Genomic DNA, 19,714 nt, shown 5'->3' on the forward strand with positions numbered 1-19,714 from the left:
CTTCGTGACCTCATGGACCATAGCGCACCAGGCTTTTCTGTCCTCCACTGCCTCCCAGAGCCTTCTTAACTTCATGTTCATTGTTTCGATGATGCTATCTATCCATCTTGTTTTCTTTCGTCCTCTTATCCTTTTTCCTTCCATGTTTCGCAGCATCAGGGTCTTTTCCAATGAGTCCTCTCTTCGCATTAGGTGGCCAAATTATTTGAGTTTCAACTTCAGGATCTGTCCTTTCAGTGAATATTCAGGGTTGATTTCCTTCAAGATTGACTGGTTTGATCTTCTTGCCTTCCAAGGGACTTTCAAGAGTCTTCACCAACACCATAGTTCAAAAGCATCAATTCTTCGGCGTTCAACCTTCTATATGGTCCAACATTCACAGCCATAGGTTACTACTGGGAATATCACAGCTTTGACTATACGGCACTTTGTTGGTAAGGTGATGTCTCTGCTTTTTATAATGTTGTCTAAGTTTGCCATTGCTTTCCTCCCAACAAGCGTCTCTTAACCACTTCTGGACCGCCGCACGCCGATATACGTCCTATCTTTGAAGAGGAATATCGTTGTTATGGCTGCAGCTAGCTGCGATAACCTCGGTATCCTCTTCTTCGGCCGGCGTTCCGGTTTCCGATAATGGTGGTCTCTGTGATGGATTCGCCGCGAGATCACTTTTACCGGCAGCGGGAGAGGGCCCCCCCTCCCGCAGCGCTCCGGTGTCCTCTGTCACTTACCGGGGCCGTCGGCAGAGGCGATCAGATGCTCTTCCTTGCTGGGTATGGAGACGAGTAAAGGGTAGCGACATCAAAATGTCACTTCCACCCATAGCTCTTTTTTTTTTTTTAGCGACAACTTTTTTTTATTGCATTTTAGTGTAAATATGAGATCTGAGGTCTTTTTGACCCCCGATCTCATATTTAAGAGGTCCTGTCATTCTTTTTTTTCTATTACAAAGGATGTTTACATTCCTTGTAATAGGAATAAAAGTGACATTTTTTTTTTTTTTTAAAGAACAGTGTAAAAATAAAAAATAAAAGGTAAAATAAATAAGAAAAAAAATAAACGTTTTAAACGCGCCCCGTCCCGCCGAGCATACGTGAGTAGCGCCCCCATATGAAAACGGTGTTCAATGACAGCTGATCACGTGATGTAAACAGAAGATCGGTAATCTTTTTTTTTTCTTCTCAGACTGACAGCGTGAGGAGAAAAAAAAGTTGATCACCGGCTTCTGTTGAAGGGAAATCGGTCCCGAAGGGGTAGAGGTGAAGCCGCCTCATCTGTGCCCACCAGTACCGCCTGCCAGTGCCACAAATCAGTGCCCACAGTGCCACGAATCAGTGAGTGCTCAGCAGTACATAAAAGTGTCAGCAATCAGTGCCACCTATCATTGTCCATGATTGCCACCTATCAATGCCCACCAGTGGTGCCAATCAGTGCCTCATCAGTGCCACCTAGCAGTGCTGCCTATCAGTGTCACCTACCAGTGCCGATCAGTACCCATCACTGCCACCCATCAGTGCCCATCACTGCCACCCATCAGTGCCACCTATCAGTGCCACCTATCAGTGCCACCTATTAGTGTCCTACAGTGCCACTTATCAATGCCCTTCAGTGCCGCCCATCAGTTCCACCTATCAGTGCCCACCAGTGCCACCTCTCAGTGCCCACCAATGCCACCTCTCAGTGCCCACCAGTGCCACCTTATCAGTGCCCATCAATGCAGCCTATCAGTGCCCAGCAGTGTAGCCTAATCAGCATACATCAATGAAGGAGAAAAATTACCTGTTTTAACAAAATATAAAACGGTTTTGTATTTATAAAAAAAGAATTTAGTCTTTTTAAAAAATTTTAACAAAAAATAAAAAAACCCAGAGGTGATCAAATAACATCAAAGAAAGCTCTATTTGTGGGAAAAAAAATGATAAAAATTTAATTTGGGTACAGTGTAATATGACCGCACAATTGTCATTCAAAGAGTGACAGCGCTAAAAGCTGAAAATTGGTCTGGGCAGGAGGGGGGTTTAGGTGCCCAGTAAGCAAGTGGTTAAGAGACTCTTTAGTTCTTCTTCACTTTCTGCCATTAGTGCGGTATCATCTGCATATCTCAGGTTGTTGATTTTTCTCCCAGCGATCTTAATTCCGGCTTGTGTGAACCACTTCAATACGAGCCACTTTTACCCCCTTCCTGCCCAAGCCAAGTTTCAGCTTTATACTTAAAAGTGCCTCTTTTAATCATCAACCATGTGAGTTGCTAAATGTTGTACCTCCATTAAATATAACCATATTGCTACACTTAGAGGTGCCCTCTCTTCTCTTTTATACTCTGTAGTTCCTGCTGGATTTTGCTTCTAATCCCCTTGTGGAGGCTTCCATTTGTGGATGGACATTTTATGGTCACATGGCTATAATCTTTTTATATGAACTATAAACTGAAGGACCTATGAATAAATGGTTGTGGAGCGAATCATCCGAGTTTTCATTATTTCTTATGGGGAAATTTGCTTTGATATACAAGTGCTTTGGATAACAAGCATGTTTCCGGAACGGATTATGCTCGCAATCCAAGGTTTTACACATATATATATATATATATATATATATATATACACATACATATACACATACATATATATATATCTATATATACACACACACACACACACACACACACGTGTGTTTGAGCTTTGGGGTGCACACCTTAATGCAATAGCCTGCGCACTCCTATGGTCATGTGGTCCATGTGTTTTTTTTAGCACATTATGGTGCTTTGGCAGCACATTATTTTCAATGGGCGGCTTTAATGCAACACGAGTTAATACTCAGCCTAACATGTGTTACCAGACTGCAGAGAAGTAAATGGGCCTTGAAGCACGAGTAATCAGTAAAATCTAATCTGCACACTGTGTTGACAATAATCCAATGTGTACAGAATCTGTTAGACAAATAGCACTTGAATAGTTACAAGATGATACAATGTAACTCAAATGAATTATAAATACAACGCAATAGTAAACTAGGGAATAACCGAAACACATAAAATCAACAACATTGTATCAATATCTCCAATTCTACACCATCAAAAGTTCACAGCTCCAGCCTTGCAGTTCAGGCCCCGTTCAGACATTGCGTTGTGGGAACAAGCGTCCCCGCTCGCGATTTTCAAAAAGCAATTTACGCACGTTTGTGTCACGCATAGGGCAGCCTATTTATTTCAGTAGGCAGCCTTATGTGTGTTTGTCGCCCCAAAAGAAGCCTGTGCTCCTTTTTTGGCGAACAAGCTCAGCACAATTTTTAAAATCGCATTTTACCACGATTGCTGCATGATGCTGTCACTCGACAATCCGAATCGCACCGCGTTTGGGGTTGCCATGACAAATAGCGCCAACCCAAAATGTGCACTGTGTGTTTTGCTATGATTTTCGAATCACGGGCACAATCGCAGCAATTCTGCCCACGATTCCAAATCACCTAATGTGAGGAGAATGGAGGGTATCTCCACAAAATAACACAAATAGAGAGGGTGAAGAGTACCGGAATATCGTAGAACGTGCCCTCCGGAAGATTTACCCCTCTTCATGACCGGGCCATTTTTTGCGCTACGACACTGTGTTACTTTACCTGACAATTGCGCGGTCATGCAATGCTGTTACTAAGGCTACTTTCGCACTGGGGCTGCCAAGCATTATCTTTAAGGCGCCGCTTGTTTTACCACGCTTTACCGTCCCAACGGTTGCTGCTTCTCCTCCCGGCCAATAGGGTCTTCAGACTCCCAGCCAATTATGTCTCAGGACCCGCTTCCTGATTGGCCGGGGGGGGGGGGAGAAACAGGAAGACATTAGCGAATATTAATTCGCTATTGTTACACAACTGGGTGGGCTCCGGACGCCCCAAGCCCAACCTTTTTTGATGCTAATTAGAGCCTTGATATACGCCTTTAAATAACTTGTATTGTGAGCATTTCAATTGTTGTGAACAAGCACGGTTCTTTTCGTGTGAAATGCGTCACTTGATCATCATTGCAATTTTGTCTGCCTCATGACAATAAAGAAATTTCTACAGCATCTTTTGGATCTAAGTGTGCGATCAATCTTTTCTTCTCTTCTTGCTATTAAACATATCCAATAAAAATGTAAAACATCAAATTTCTTTATAAATCTAGGCCAATATGTATTCTGCTACATATTTTTGGTAAAAAAAAAAAAATTCCCAATAAGCGTATATTGATCGGTTTGCGCAAAAGTTATAGCATCTACAAACTATGGTATACAGTATTTACCGGAATTTTTACTTATTTATTGTTTATACAATGGCAGCGATTCAGCGATTCATAGCGGGGCTGCGATATTGCGGCGGACGTTCGAACACTGACACTTTGTGGGAACCAGTGATCAGTGCTAAAAATATGCACTGTCACTGTACTAATGACACTGGCAGGGAAGGGGTTAAACATCTAGGGCGATCAAAGGGTTAAATGTGTGCCTAGCCAGTGTTTATGTGTACTATGTGGTGCTTTCACTATGGGATGTGCTTTGCAAGGAAACAAAATCCATCACATGCCAGCTGATAGGAAGGAGCTCTGTATTGTTTACAATACGTCTCCTCGACGATCAACGGGTGCCGGTGGACATTCATTGGCCGGCACCCGCTGATCAGCTTCTGCTGTGACTTACCGGCCACATATGGAATATACATAGTTACATTTGTCCAAGCTATGTATAATGTAGCCATACCTGGAATGGTTCTTTAGTCTTGTCTTATCAACATAACAGGTCAATTTTCTGGGTGTGGCAGTGCCAGTAAACGATCAAGGTAGTGGATCGCTAACCCCCAGAGGAGCCGCTGAATATGACCCAGGTGTCTCACAATGATACAGAGACTGCCAGTCACAAGCACAGCTCCACGCACACCAACAAATCGGGCTCAGTCCAGGGGATGTCTTTGTACCATTTATTGCTGAAGAACCTGGACAGGAGAAGGGTTTAGGGTCACAGGATACCGGGGGTGGGGGGCGGCAAACCTGAGACATCTACCCCCCTGGTTGCTCCAGCCTGCCACCGCACACCTACCCCCCACAGTCACCGGCTCACTTGCTCACCAATTGATCGGCACTTACCCCATCCAGGTCGTGGCTGCAGCTTCCCCCCTCAATCTCCTCACTGTCCCATCAGTCGCTGTTTCTCCTCCCAGCCAATGGGGTCTTCAGGCTCCCGGCCAATAGGGTCTTAGGACTCCTGGCCAATTATGTCTCAGGACCCGCTTCCTGATTGTCCGGGAGGAGAAACAGGAAGACATTAGCGAATATTAATTTGCTATTGTCACACAACTGGGTGGGCTCAGGGCGCCCCAAGCCCATCCTTTTTTGATGCCAATTAGAGCCTCGGGCTCTAATCACATGCTTCCAAACCCCCCTCCCCCCAAAAAAACCCAATTGGAATCCATGCGTCCGGCGCCCTGCACGTAGATTAGGGGCCGGGCGCATGAATTAGGGGGGCGGCGCTCCTGCACCCCATATGGATGGGCCGCCACTGTCGGATACTCCTAAACATTAATAGCCATCAATGGGAGGACATACTTTCTAGTAGAAAATCAATACAGGAGCAGCACAAGCTACAGCCCCAAATCAAGCCTTACAATGTCCCAGGAGCTGTCTGCCACTCAGCCTCCACAGGTAGATCCTCCTCAGTGAGGGAGATAAAAGATCCTTCTACAGACCAAGACTTCAGGACAGTGCCCACCAGCAAAGTCCATTAGCTATCTCATCCAGGCCCTTAACCCAGCTCCCGCTGAGGCCCAGATAGCAATCTCTCCTAGGGGCAGCAGCCCCAGAGAGACTGGAACCCTCCCTCAGGAAGGAAGAACATTCTGCCCAGGCCTCCCAAATATTTATTACCTCCCCAGCCACCCTTTGGATGCCTCCTTCAAGGGATTGGCATAAACAAAATAAATATTCATGATGGTTATTTTAAGCTCCCTGCCCTATATTCTGGAAGCTTCTTATAGAAGCAGGTGAGAGAAATCAAACAGACAGCTCAGGAAACCCTGAACAGACTATACAATAATTTTCTGCACCACTTATTACAGTGAAGCCAAATCATAACAAGCTTGCACTCTAAACCCACAGATATAAATAAATTAGAATACAACTGTCAGCACTCACATGAAGAAAAGGGATACAAACTTTTGTTGTTGATAACAGGGGCGTTGCTGGGTCTACAAAAAAAAAAACTGGGTCTAGAGCCCATAGCAGTGAAGTAAAGAAAGTCATACGCTTGGGCAGGCATACACATGTACAGTGGGGACGGAAAGTATTCAGACCCCCTTAAATTTTTCACTCTTTGTTATATTGCAGCCATTTGCTAAAATCATTTAAGTTTATTTTTTTCCTCATTAATGTACACACAGCACCTCATATTGACAGAAAAACACAGAATTGTTGACATTTTTGCAGATTTATTAAAAAAGAAAAACTGAAATATCACATGGTCCTAAGTATTCAGACCCTTTGCTGTGACATTCATATATTTAACTCAGGTGCTGTCCATTTCTTCTGATCATCCTTGAGATGGTTCTACACCTTCATTTGAGTCCAGCTGTGTTTGATTATACTGATTGGACTTGATTAGGAAAGCCACACACCTGTCTATATAAGACCTTACAGCTCACAGTGCATGTCAGAGCAAATGAGAATCATGAGGTCAAAGGAACTGCCTGAAGAGCTCAGAGACAGAATTGTGGCAAAGCACAGATCTGGACAAGGTTACAAAAAAAATTCTGCTACACTTAAGGTTCCTAAGAGCACAGTGGCCTCCATAATCCTTAAATGGAAGACGTTTGGGATGACCAGAACCCTTCCTAGAGCTGGCCGTCCGGCCAAACTGAGCTATCGGGGGAGAAGAGCCTTGGTGATAGAGGTAAAGAAGAACCCAGAGCTCCAGAGATGCAGTCGGGAGATGGGAGAAAGTTGTAGAAAGTCAACCATCACTGCAGCCCTCCACAAGTCGGGGCTTTATCCAGAGTGGCTGATGGAAGCCTCTCCTCAGTGCAAGACACATGAAAGCCACATGGAGTTTGCTAAAAAACACCTGAAGGACTCCAAGATGATGAGAAATAAGATTCTTTGGTCTGATGAGACCAAGATAGAACTTTTTGGCCTTAATTCTAAGCGGTATGTGTGGAGAAAACCAGGCACTGCTCATCACCTGTCCAATACAGTCCCAACAGTGAAGCATGGTGGTGGCAGCATTATGCTGTGGGGGTGTTTTTCAGCTGCAGGGACAGGACGACTGGTTGCAATCGATGGAAAGATCAATGCGGCCAAGTACAGGGATATCCTGGACGAAAACCTTCTCCAGAGTGCTCAGGACCTCAGACTGGGCCGAAGGTTTACCTTCCAACAAGACAATGACCCTAAGCACACAGCTAAAATAACGAAGGAGTGGCTTCACAACAACTCCATGACTGTTCTTGAATGGCCCAGCCAGAGCCCTGACTTAAACCCAATTAAGCATCTCTGGAGAGACCTAAAAATGGCCGTCCACCAATGTTTACCATCCAACCTGACAGAACTGGAGAGGATCTGCAAGGAGGAATGGCAGAGGATCCCCAAATCCAGGTGTGAAAAACTTGTTGCATCTTTCCCAAAAAGACTCATGGCTGTATTAGATCAAAAGGAGCTTCTACTAAATACTGAGCAAAGGGTCTGAATGCTTAGGACCATGCACCCCACCGTAGTGTCCTCTGTCCCCTTCACCCCACCCCATTTCAGTGTCCTCTGTCCCCTGCACCCCCCACCATAGTGTCCTCTGTCCCCTGCACCCCCCACCATAGTGTCCTCTGTCCCCTGCACCCCACCCCACCGTAGTGTCCTCTGTTCCCTGCACCCCCTACTGTAGTGTCCTCTGTCAGCTGCACCCCACCCCACCATAGTGTCCTCTGTCCCCTGCACACCCCCACCGTAGTGTCCTCTGTCTCCTGCACCCCACCCCATTGCAGTGTCCTCTGTCCCTTGCACCCCACTGTAGTGTCCTCTGTCCCCTGCATCCCCCCACCGTAGTGTCCTCTGTCCCCTGCACCCCCCCCACCGTAGTGTCCTCTGTCCCCTGCACCCCCCACGTAGTGTCCTCTGTCCCCTGCACCCCCCAACGTAGTGTCCTCTGTCCCCTGCACCCCCCACGTAGTGTCCTCTGTCCCCTGCACCACCCACGTAGTGTCCTCTGTCCCCTGCACCCCCCAACGTAGTGTCCTCTGTCCCCTGCACCCCCCACGTAGTGTCCTCTGTCCCCTGCACCCCCCACGTAGTGTCCTCTGTCCCCTGCACCCCCCACCATAGTGTCCTCTGTCCCCTGCACCCCCCACGTAGTGTCCTCTGTCCCCTGCACCCCCCACCATAGTGTCCTCTGTCCCCTGCACCCCCCACCATAGTGTCCTCTGTCCCCTGCACCCCCCACCTAGTGTCCTCTGTCCCCTGCACCCCCCACCATAGTGTCCTCTGTCCCCTGCACCCCCCACCATAGTGCCCTCTGTCCCCTGCACCCCCCACCATAGTGTCCTCTGTCCCCTGCACCCCCCACCATAGTGTCCTCTGTCCCCTGCACCCCCCACGTAGTGTCCTCTGTCCCCTGCACCCCCCACCATAGTGTCCTCTGTCCCCTGCACCCCCCACCATAGTGTCCTCTGTCCCCTGCACCCCCCACGTAGTGTCCTCTGTCCCCTGCACCCCCCACCATAGTGTCCTCTGTCCCCTGCACCCCCCACGTAGTGTCCTCTGTCCCCTGCACCCCCCACCATAGTGTCCTCTGTCCCCTGCACCCCCCACCATAGTGTCCTCTGTCCCCTGCACCCCCCACCATAGTGTCCTCTGTCCCCTGCACCCCCCACGTAGTGTCCTCTGTCCCCTGCACCCCACCCCACCTAGTGTCCTCTGTCCCCTGCACCCCCCACCATAGTGTCCTCTGTCCCCTGCACCCCCCACCATAGTGCCCTCTGTCCCCTCCACCCCCCACCATAGTGTCCTCTGTCCCCGGCACCCCACCACACAAACACACACTGTGTAGGTAGAACTCTCCTACCTTGCACAGGTGTACAGCAAGCAGAGCATCTAAGATTGGCATCACAGGGCTGGATGGGGGCGGGAACTACTGAAGTTAACTTTTCACATTAACAGGCCGGTGATTGGTTGCTAGGATTGTCCAGCAACCAATCACCTGCTGTTTGATTGTCCAGCAACCAATCACCTGCTGTTTAATGAAAAAAGTGAACTCTTGCGCTTCCCGCCCCCCATCCAGCCCTGTGATACTGGCGGCTCGCCGCTGTCCAATGAAGAGGAAAATGTCCGCGGGCTGGGTGCCCGCATTCAGCGGTGGCGGGCTGGGATTCCGACCCCTGCCCTAGAGACTCGGGGCTATGGGTCCCAGATTCGGGGCTATAGCCTCAATAGCCACCCCTAGCGACACCTCTGGTTGATAATAATATTAATTAATAATTCGTAATTTATTATCGTGGAAACATGAAAGCAGAGTATAGAATGTAATCTTCTCCCAACCAATTCCAGGCAACTTCGGTTCTTTTCCAGGGAGTGTAGTGATTACTGGATTACAGCCACAGATGACACATCCAACAAAGTATATACAAAATTATACAATAACCAGAACCCTTCAGAGTCCCCTTCACAATACTTCTGTCACTAAAAGTTCATCAAGTATATAGACATCAGTCCACATCCAGCATGTATGTCCGCCGCCCGCCACCCGGAGCTCTGCCCACGAGATGGTGGTAAGTGGGGGGCCCTGATTACTGACTGACCTACTGGGGGGGGGTGCCACCCGTGACCCCTGTGACCCAGCCGACCGAGCCGTCACTGATATGCACCTATGCGTCTTTCATGCTAGGGCATGTGTTCATATACCCCAAGCCGGGGGTGTCCAAATTTTCTAAGCAAACAGCCAGTATACTGTCCTTCAGACTTTAGGGGGACTGGACTGTGGCCACTGGAAGTAGAAATGTCCCAGCATAAGTGGTCTCTCTCTTCTCATTGGCTCACACAGCCATAGCTAAGTATAGCATGTTTTTTTTTTTTATTCTTTCCTTTAGAATCACTTTAACTTTGCAAACTGGTGGCTGGATGGAGGAATGATGAGATTTGTAGTTCAGAGGCAAGTGTGCATTTGTAAGGCACTGCGCTCCATCAAAGCCGGTGAGCGGCCCCCATACTGTGCTCACCGCTGGCGCAGGTTAATCAGTGACCACAGGAAGCCAGGAAGTGGGGGAGGGGAGACATCTAATCACTTTGTATTACTTATTCTGCTAATTTACCATCCACGGCTGCTGCCTCTAATACAGAAAAGAGAATATTTCCTACTATGATTCCACCCCCCCCCCACCCCCCTCCCCCCACCGCCACAGAAAAGGACGTCGGTAAAATCAGCTAATCAATGGAAGTAGCTCCAAAGTTTCCAACACGTGAAAATAATTAGGGGGAACGCCTCTTGAAGGCGGCGTGCTTCGTGTGTCGCCTTTCGGACACGTGGGTCAGAAAAATGGGCGTGGCTCTTGCAGGTCCTGTGATACTGCACTTTTTTTTCAAAATTACAATTTCAATAAAAATACCCAAAAAAACTTTTAAAGCACATAAATGCAGCATAACTTAGAAAATTCTTACTAAATCTAAAGCATAAAACTTTATTAGGTTAATAAATATATATATATATATATATATAACACACACCCACTGGCCACTTTATTAGGTACACCTTGCTAGTAGCGGGTTGGACCCCCTTTTGCCTTCATTCTTGGTGGCATAAATACAACGAGGTGTTGGAAACATTCCTCAGAGATTTTGCTCCATAGTGACATGATAGCATCATGCAGTTGCTGCTGATTTGTCAGCTGCACATCCATGAAGCCAATTTCCCATTCCACCACATCCCAAAGGTGCTCTATTGGATGAGATGTGTTGAGTGTGGAGGCCATTGGAGTAGAGTGACCTCATTGTCCAGTGGTGAGATGATTGGAGATTTGTGACATGGTGCATTATCCTGCTGGAAGGAGCCATCAGAAGATGGGGACACTGTAGTCATATAGGGATGGTCATGGTCAGCAACAATACTCAGGTAGGTCGTGGTGTTTAAACGATGCTCAATTGGTACTAAGGGGCCCAAAGTGTGCCAAGAAAATATCCCCCCACCATTACACCCCCACCACCAGCCTGAACTGTACATGGATCCATGCACCAAATTTTGACCCCACCATCTGAATGTCGCAGCTGAAATCCAGACTCCTCAGACCAGGCAACGATTGTCCAATTTTGGTGAGCCTGTGTGACTTGTAGCCTTAGTTTCCTGTTCTTATCTGACAGGAGTGGCACCCAGTGTGGTCTTCTGCTGCTGTAGCCCATCTGCTTCACAGTTCAATGTGTTGTGGGTTCAGAGAAGGTATTCTGTATACCTTGGATGTAACGAGTGGGTATTTGAGTTACTGTTGCCTTTCTATGATCTCCAACCAGTCTGCCCATTCTCCTCTGACCTCTGACATCAACAAGGCATTTTCCGCCACACAACTGCCGCTCACTGGATATTTTCTCTTTTTCCCACCATTCTCTGTAAACCCGAGAGATGGTTTTGCATAAAAAGCCCAGAAATACTCAGACCGGCCCGTCTGGCACCAACAACCACGCCACGTTCAAAGTCACTTAAATCCCCTTTCTTCCCCATTTTGATGCTCAAGTTAAACTTCAGCAAGTCGTCTTCACCACTTCTAGATGCCTAAATGCATTGAGTTGCTGCCAAGTGATTGGCTGATTAACAATTTGTGTTACCAAGCAATTGAACAGGTGTACCTAATAAAGTGTCCAGTGAGTGTAGTGAGTGGCAGTGATGTTTATATATAATGGCACTTAATGGACAAGTACGGTAGGTGCAGTGCAATACAATGAGCAATGCTATGTGCAATATGCTGGTATGATCATTTTCAAAGTAGGAAAAATCATAAAGCAAATGTTTTGTCGTCTTGTGACCCCCCCCCCCCATGTCAATAATCCTTGGAAGCCAACTGAGACAGATACTGTATGTGTCAGAAACCATGAAATCAGACCAAAGTACAGTTAAAGTGGAGGGCCATCCTGAAAAAAAAATCACCAAAAAATCCTAAAAAAAAAAAAAAAATTTGAAAAAAATGTTTTTTTTTTTAAACTTACCTAAACCCTTGTTGCTAGGCAGTCTTCCTAATCTGCCTCTTCCTCTTCCGCGGTGTGTTCTGCTCCTCGGTGAGCAGCCCGGTTATCTTCTGGGAACTGTGTGTGTTCCCAGAACACCACGGGGCCATTCACAGAACGGAGCGCCGCGCCGCTCGCGCGTGCGCAGTAGGAAACTGGCAGTGAAGCCGCAAGGCTCCACTGCCTGTTTCCCTTACTTAGGATGGTGGTGCCGGGACCCCGAGAGCCGAGAGATGGGTCAGCCTCGGGCGGCCGACATCGCGGGCACCCAGGACAGGTAAGTACTTATTTAAAGTCAGCAGCTACAGTGTTAGTAGCTGCTGACTTTAATTTTTTTTTTTTGGATGGAATCCTGCTTTAAATCACACTTGTTTAATAATAAAAGTAAAGAGAACAAACGTAGTCAAAACATAGCCAAAGTTCAGTAACCGGAACGGATAGTCAGCCAAGCCAGAAGTCAGGGATCAATGCAGTGAAACAGCAAGCAGGATCTGGAGCCAGAAGGGATGTCAGCAAAGCAAGTCTTGAACAGGATCGCAGGCGATAGTTTCTGTGATGTGACCAAGGCGAAGGCAGAGCTCCTCTAGACTGGACAGCTTAAGTAGGCAGGACTAACGAGCAAGATATCATCAACAGCTGAGTAACTGTGGAGAGATAGAAGCTGGCAATTAGCCGACAGCTGAGCAGCCAGCTCAGAGAAGGAAGGGCTGAGCCCAGCCCTGACAGTATGTACAGGTCCGAGATCGATTTAGCACTGGAGTTGAGACAGATTTTCATTCCCAACAGATGCACAAGGCAGAAGTGGTCAGGGTCAGGTTGCATTTATTCAGTTCCAATGTTATTTTAGAGCAGCAGAGGAAGTAATTTATCAATGAAGCCAAAGTCATATACTGTAACTCTCTCATAATCTGTCTCATGGATCCTGTTAAGCTTTGCCGTGGCTGTGCACCAACATTTATAAATGTCCCCTAGAGAGCAGAGATGAATTAAAAGAGTGGAAGAGTGGGCAGCAATAGAAGGTGAATCTGAGTCAAGGAAGAGGATAAAAGGTGAATTGGATGTGTGGAAAGGAGTAAAGTTGTGAAATATGAGCTGGAGGCTCTTAGGTTGTAGAAGTTGAATTAGAAATGAGGGGTAGAAGATGAATTTGAGGTGGGAAGAGGTAGAAGGTTAATTGGAGGTTGAAAGTGGATAGAAGGTGAGTTGGGGTGTTTAAGGGGTAGAATGTAATTTGGAGGTATGGACTGGTTATTTGAGTTACTGTTGCCTTTCTATCATCTGGAGCCAGTCTGCCCATTTTCCTCTCACCTCTGACATCAACAAGGCATTTTCCTCCACACAACTGCCGCTCACTGGATATTTTCTCTTTTTTTGATCATTCTCTGTAAACCTGAGAGATGGTTGTGTGTGACAATCCCAGTAGATCAGCAATTTTCGAAATACTCAGACCAGCCCGTCTGGCACCAACAACCATGCCACATTCAAAGTCACTTAAATCCCCTTTCTTACCCATTCTGATGTTCATTTTTAACTTCTACAAGTCATCTTCACCTCGTCTAGATGCTTAAATGCATTGAGATGCTGCCATGGGATTGGTTGAATAGCATAGTTACATAGTAAGTGAGGTTGAAAAAAGACAAGTCCAACCTATGTGTGTGATTATATGTCAGTATTACATTGTATATCCCTGTTTGTTGTGGTCATTCAGGTGCTTATCTAATAGTTTCTTGAAGCTATCGTTGCTCCCCGCTGAGACCACCACCTGTGGAAGGGAATTCCACATCCTTGCCGCTCTTACAGTAAAGAACCCTCTACGTAGTTTAAGGTTAAACCTCTTTTCTTCTAATTTTAATGAGTGGCCGCGAGTCTTGTTAAACTCTCTTCTGCGAAAAAGTTTTATCCCTATTGTGGGGTCACCAGTCCAGTATTTGTATATTGAATATTGAAATCATATCCCCTCTCAAGCGTCTCTTCTCCAGAGAGAATAGGTTCAGTGCTCGCAACCTTTCCTCATAACGAATATCCTCCAGACCCTTTATTAGCTTTGTTGCCCTTCTTTGTACTCGCTCCATTTCCAGTACATCCTTCCTGAGGACTGGTGCCCAGAACTGGACAGCATACTCCAGGTGTGACCGGACCAGAGTCTTGTAGAGCAGGAAAATTATCGTTTTATCTCTGGAGTTGATCCCATTATTATTGTCAATATTCTGTTTGCTTTGTTAGCAGTAGCTTGGCATTGCATGCCATTGCTGAGCCTATCATCTACTAGGACCTCCAGGTCCTTTTCCATCCTAGATCCCCCCAGAGGTTCTCCCCCCAGTCTATAGATTGCATTCATATTTTTGCAACCCAAATGCATTATTTTACATTTTTCTACATTGAACCTCATTTGCCATGTAGTTGCCCACCCCATTAATTTGTTCAGATCTTTTTGCAAGGTTTCTGCATCTTGCGGTAATTTGTGTTACCAAGAAATTAAACATGTATACCTAATAAAGTTGCCGGCGAGTGTATATTGTAGGGTATTGGGTCTTCAGTGGTCTGACACGCCCCCTGAACTCTGCTCCAATCAACAAGTCTCACACCCCTGGAGAAGTGCTGTTGATTGGAGCAGAGTATAGGAGCCAGAGTCTTCAATGGACTGCCAGCACTGAGTATTTTAACCCTTGTTGCAAGTAAGAAAATACCTAAAAGAGCAGCTTATGTATTACAGTATATGCAGCTGGACTGCTTTGCATTCAGAAAATCCAGTTGAGCTTTAAAGTAGACCGTTACTAAAATTTAAAACCTATTTTCCCTGCCTTCTTCCTCCTGCCTCTCTCAGATTTGGACATGAATGATGTTCACCTCCCTTCCTTCACAGATGTGCCACGGGGCTTCAGGTCCCCGCAGAGCACGGGTCCTGCGCAAACTGCTGCTCACATGTGCAGACATGCTGTGGGGCTCTACTGGGACTCGAAGGCCAGGAAGAGCCCTTCAGCTCATACGCATATGTGCCACAGTAATAAAGTAGAAGGGGGGGGCATGGCAGGGGCGTAACTACAGGGGTCGCAGGGGTCGCCACTGTGACCTGGCCCCATCCCAAAGGTATTCTAACAGGTTGAGGTGCGCAGTCATGCTGGAACAGGAAGGGACCATCCCCGAACTGTTCCCACAAAGTTGGGAGTATGAAATTGTCCAAAATGATTTGGTATGCTGACGCCTTAAGAGTTCCCTTCACTGGAGCTAAGCAGCCAAGCCCAACCCCTGAAAAACAACCCCACACCATAATCCCCCCGCCACCAAATGATTTGGAACAGTCCACAAAGCAAGATCCATAAAGACACGGATGAGCGAGTTTGGGGAGGAGGAACTTGACTGGCCTGCACTAAGTCCTGACCTCAACCCGATAGAACACCTTTGAGATGAATTAGAGAAGAGACTGCGAGCCAGGCCTTTTTGTCCAACATCAGTGCCTGACCTCACAAATGCGCTTCTGGAAGAATGGTCAAACATTCCCATAGACACACTCCTAAACCTTGTGGACAGCCTTCCCAGAAGAGCTGAAGCTATTAAAGCTGCAAAGGGTGGGCCAACTCAACATTGAACCCTACGGACTAAGACTGGGATACCATTAAAGTTCATGTGTGTGAAAAGGCAGACGTCCCAATACTTTGGACAATATAGTGTAGATTGAAAGTATAGATTGAAAGTGTGCCCCTTGTCCTATTGTGAAAGAGGACCTTATGGATAGAGGAAAGCTCATTGGGTTTCAACATGAGAGATTACCTTTGTCAGTCCATGGGCGGTGTGACCGATGGTTTTACATTTTGACCTTTGCTACAACATATAACAAATAAAAAAAATAAAAAAAGCCAAAAGACCAGCATACGTATTGCTACATACACAGCTTGAGTGTATTACAGTAATTATTACAGAGGGTTCAGTTGGGCGTTAACATTTGTAGGCACTCATAGTCCTTAACTTTAATTTCCTGTGTGCTTTGCTTGGCTCCTGGGATTTGTTCAGCCTTGTGTTTTTAGCGATCAGTTACAGGTTTTATCCCAGGTACAGCGTGATTCATTCATCATCACGGTCCTATCACATGATCTGGTGGGAAGCCGTGAGATGGGAATGTGAGGGATGGAAGGCATGTTCTATACATTTCCTTTTATCACAGGGGGGGAACACATCATTACACATGTAGGCTCCTTCACGTGGTGTGCTCTACTGCACCGATCAGTTCAATAACTCCTCGCGGTTCATTGTGGGTAGCAGCTGCATGGTGATTGGTAGAGAGTCTAAGGCCTGATTTCTAAGTAGGTAATAATTAATACAGTATTCATTCTTTAAGAGTAGGGAAACCAGCCTCGGGCCCCAGGTAATATGGAACTGAATGACCTCTTTTACCGTCACCCAAGATGTTTATATTAAAGGCTGTTAAACAGTTATGCAGAGTCAGTAAGCAAAGCTGATTGGGTTGCAAGACTGTTCATTGGTGGTGTGACCGGAGGTCCTACATAGGGACCATTTTCCCACTGACCATCAATGAAAGAGACATTCTTCCCACTGGCCTCCAATGTAAGGGGCATTCTTCCCACTGGCCTCCAATGTAAGGGGTATCTTCCGACTGGCCTCCAATGTAAGGGGCATTCTTCCCACTGGCCTCCAATGTAAGGAGCATTATTTCCACTGGCCTCCAGTGTAAGGAGCATTCTTCACACTAGGGACCAATGTAAGGCCCACATTTCCCACTTACCTACAATGTAACAAGCATTCTTCACACTAAGAACCAATGAAGGGACCATGCTTCTCACTCGCCTCCAATGTAAGGAGCATTACTGACCATCACTGATAGGGTCATTCTGCTCACCAACCACTGATCTAAGGAACATGCTTTCCACTGACCACCAATGTAAGGCCCCTTCCACCAGGGGCGGACTGATAACTCATGGGGCCCCCGGGCAATAGGAGATTATGGGGCCCCCGGGCAATAGGAGATTATGGGGCCCCCAGGCAATCAGAGATTATGGGGACACACAGTATACACACACACAGTATACAATCACACAGTATACACATACCTGTACACACAGACAGATGTAAAAAAAACACAGAAACACAGATACTGTCCCTGGTTTTACTGAGGCTGGCAACCCTGATGGGGCCCCCTAGTGGGCCAGGGCCCTCGGGCAGTGCCCTAATCGTTCAATGGTCAGTCCACCCCTGCCTTCCACAGATCCCCCGCTTGTTTAGCGGGGGATCTCTCCGCTTATCCCTGCTAAGCTGGCAGATGGCTGGTCCGTGTCTGCTCCGCGTATGTAGATTGCATACAAACACAGTCCGCTCTACTCTATGGGCATTCGGATGTAAACAGACCACCGACCTGTTCATTTACACCTGACTGCCATCCAATCCACTAGATGGAAGGGGAATGGATTCCCATGCATCTGTTTTTAGCCGATCGGGTGTTGGCGGGTGTAAACGGACACTTGCAAGGAGCATTCTACCCACTGATCACCAATGTAAGGAACATTCTTCTCACTGATCACCAATGTAAGGAACATTTTTCTCACTGATCACCAATGTAAGGAACATTCTTCTCACTGATCACCAATGTAAGGAACATTCTTCCCACTGATCACCAATGTAAGGAACATTCTTCTCACTGATCACCAATGTAAGGAACATTCTTCCCACTGATCACCAATGTAAGGAACATTCTTCTCACTGATCACCAATGTAAGGAACATTCTTCTCACTGATCACCAATGTAAGGAACATTCTTCTCACTGATCACCAATGTAAGGAAGATTCTTCCCATTGATCACCAATGTAAGGAACATTCTTCTCACTGATCACCAATGTAAGGAACATTCTTCTCACTGATCACCAATGTAAGGAACATTCTTCCCACTGATCACCAATGTAAGGAACATTCTTCTCACTGATCACCAATGTAAGGAACATTCTTCTCACTGATCACCAATGTAAGGAACATTCTTCTCACTGATCACCAATGTAAGGAAGATTCTTCCCATTGATCACCAATGTAAGGAACATTCTTCTCACTGATCACCAATGTAAGGAACATTCTTCTCACTGATCACCAATGTAAGGAACATTCTTCTCACTGATCACCAATGTAAGGAGCATTCTTTCCATTGACCACAAATGTGAGGGACATTCTTCTCACTGATCACCAATGTAAGGAGCATTGTTCCCACTGATCACCAATGTAAGGAGCATTATTCTCACTGATCACCAATGTAAGGAGCATTCTTCCCACTGACCACTGATGGCCTGCCATAGCACAATGCACATTAACACCCATGCATTAAAGCCTGTGCCTTAATGTCCTACGAAGCATCTGAACACCTGTAGGCCATTGTTAGTGCTCCGATCATATATTAGGTGAATGGCCAGTAGTTTAACATATACATATGACCCTATAGCTGCCAGATACTAGCACGCTGAGACTTGTGGTCCCTCTACATATGGAGGGGGGGAGGTGTTCCTGGCCTGGTAGCAGCTGGCGAGAGATTAGAGTAACACAGCGGAATAGAAATGTGTTTACATGCTGAGCAGAGCAATGTTTGTTCAGTGTCAGACATAATAGATGCTGCACAATATGTGAATGGTTTGAGCTGGAGGGGTCAGCTACGAATACATTCACTCAGGGTCAGGTCACCTCATTACAATACATTCCGTTCTCAGGTTAATGGCACACCTGCCAGCAAAGGACCATTTAACTCCACATTGACTGCCAGGCAAAATCCTTGGATTCTCCCCCTGCATGGAACCTTTGTTGTAGGATAAACATCAATGCCAACTACCAGCCTTTATGGATCTCCTCTTCTGAAAATGGCAGTAGTCCTGCTATAATGCTATTTCCTAATAAGACATTGACAATCGAAAACTGTCACGTTCGTCTACAACACCAGAGGTCTTCAAACGTTCTAAGTAAAGGGTCACTTTACTGTCCCTCAGGCTTTAGGGGGGCCAGTGGGAGTTAAAAATGCCCCGGAATCAGTGCCCCATCATCAGTTTAATGGTAGAAAGAGTGCCCCTTTGTTGGTATTAACAGGCAGAACAGTGCCCCACTGATGGTGTCAGTGGGGGGAATGGTGCCCCATCATTGGTGTCAGTTGGTGGAACAGTGCCCTAAGGGCAAGATAAAAGCAAGCGAAGGGCCACAGTTTGGAGACCACTGGTCTAAACAAACACCCTTGACAATCAGCATTTGGACTGAACACTTAAGCTGCCCATAAATGAATCAAAGTTCAGCTGGTTCAGCAGGGATTACAGTTCTGATGCAAAAAATAAATAATCTATTGTAAAGATGTAGGAAACATATACAAAGATATAGGAAAAAAAGAGAGAAAGGGCAGGCGGGACTTTTAAGGTACCAATGGTATAGAATAAACAATCAATTTGAAAAAATATACATTTTATTTAAACAATTTTTTAAAATCACAGTAAACATTTACAGGAATCATGTATTAATTCTTTGGACATATACAACCACTT

At 46.4% G+C, this 19,714-nt stretch overlaps 1 protein-coding gene across 1 annotated transcript in view; it reads right to left on the reverse strand.

Annotated features, from left to right (window-relative positions):
• Window positions 1-19,714, reverse strand: part of LOC141129427 (extracellular calcium-sensing receptor-like) — a 144,565-nt gene that overhangs the window by 86,880 nt on the left and 37,971 nt on the right.

Source organism: Aquarana catesbeiana, linkage group LG02 (genome assembly GCF_042186555.1).
Source record: "Aquarana catesbeiana isolate 2022-GZ linkage group LG02, ASM4218655v1, whole genome shotgun sequence".
NCBI classification, from domain to species: domain Eukaryota; kingdom Metazoa; phylum Chordata; class Amphibia; order Anura; family Ranidae; genus Aquarana; species Aquarana catesbeiana.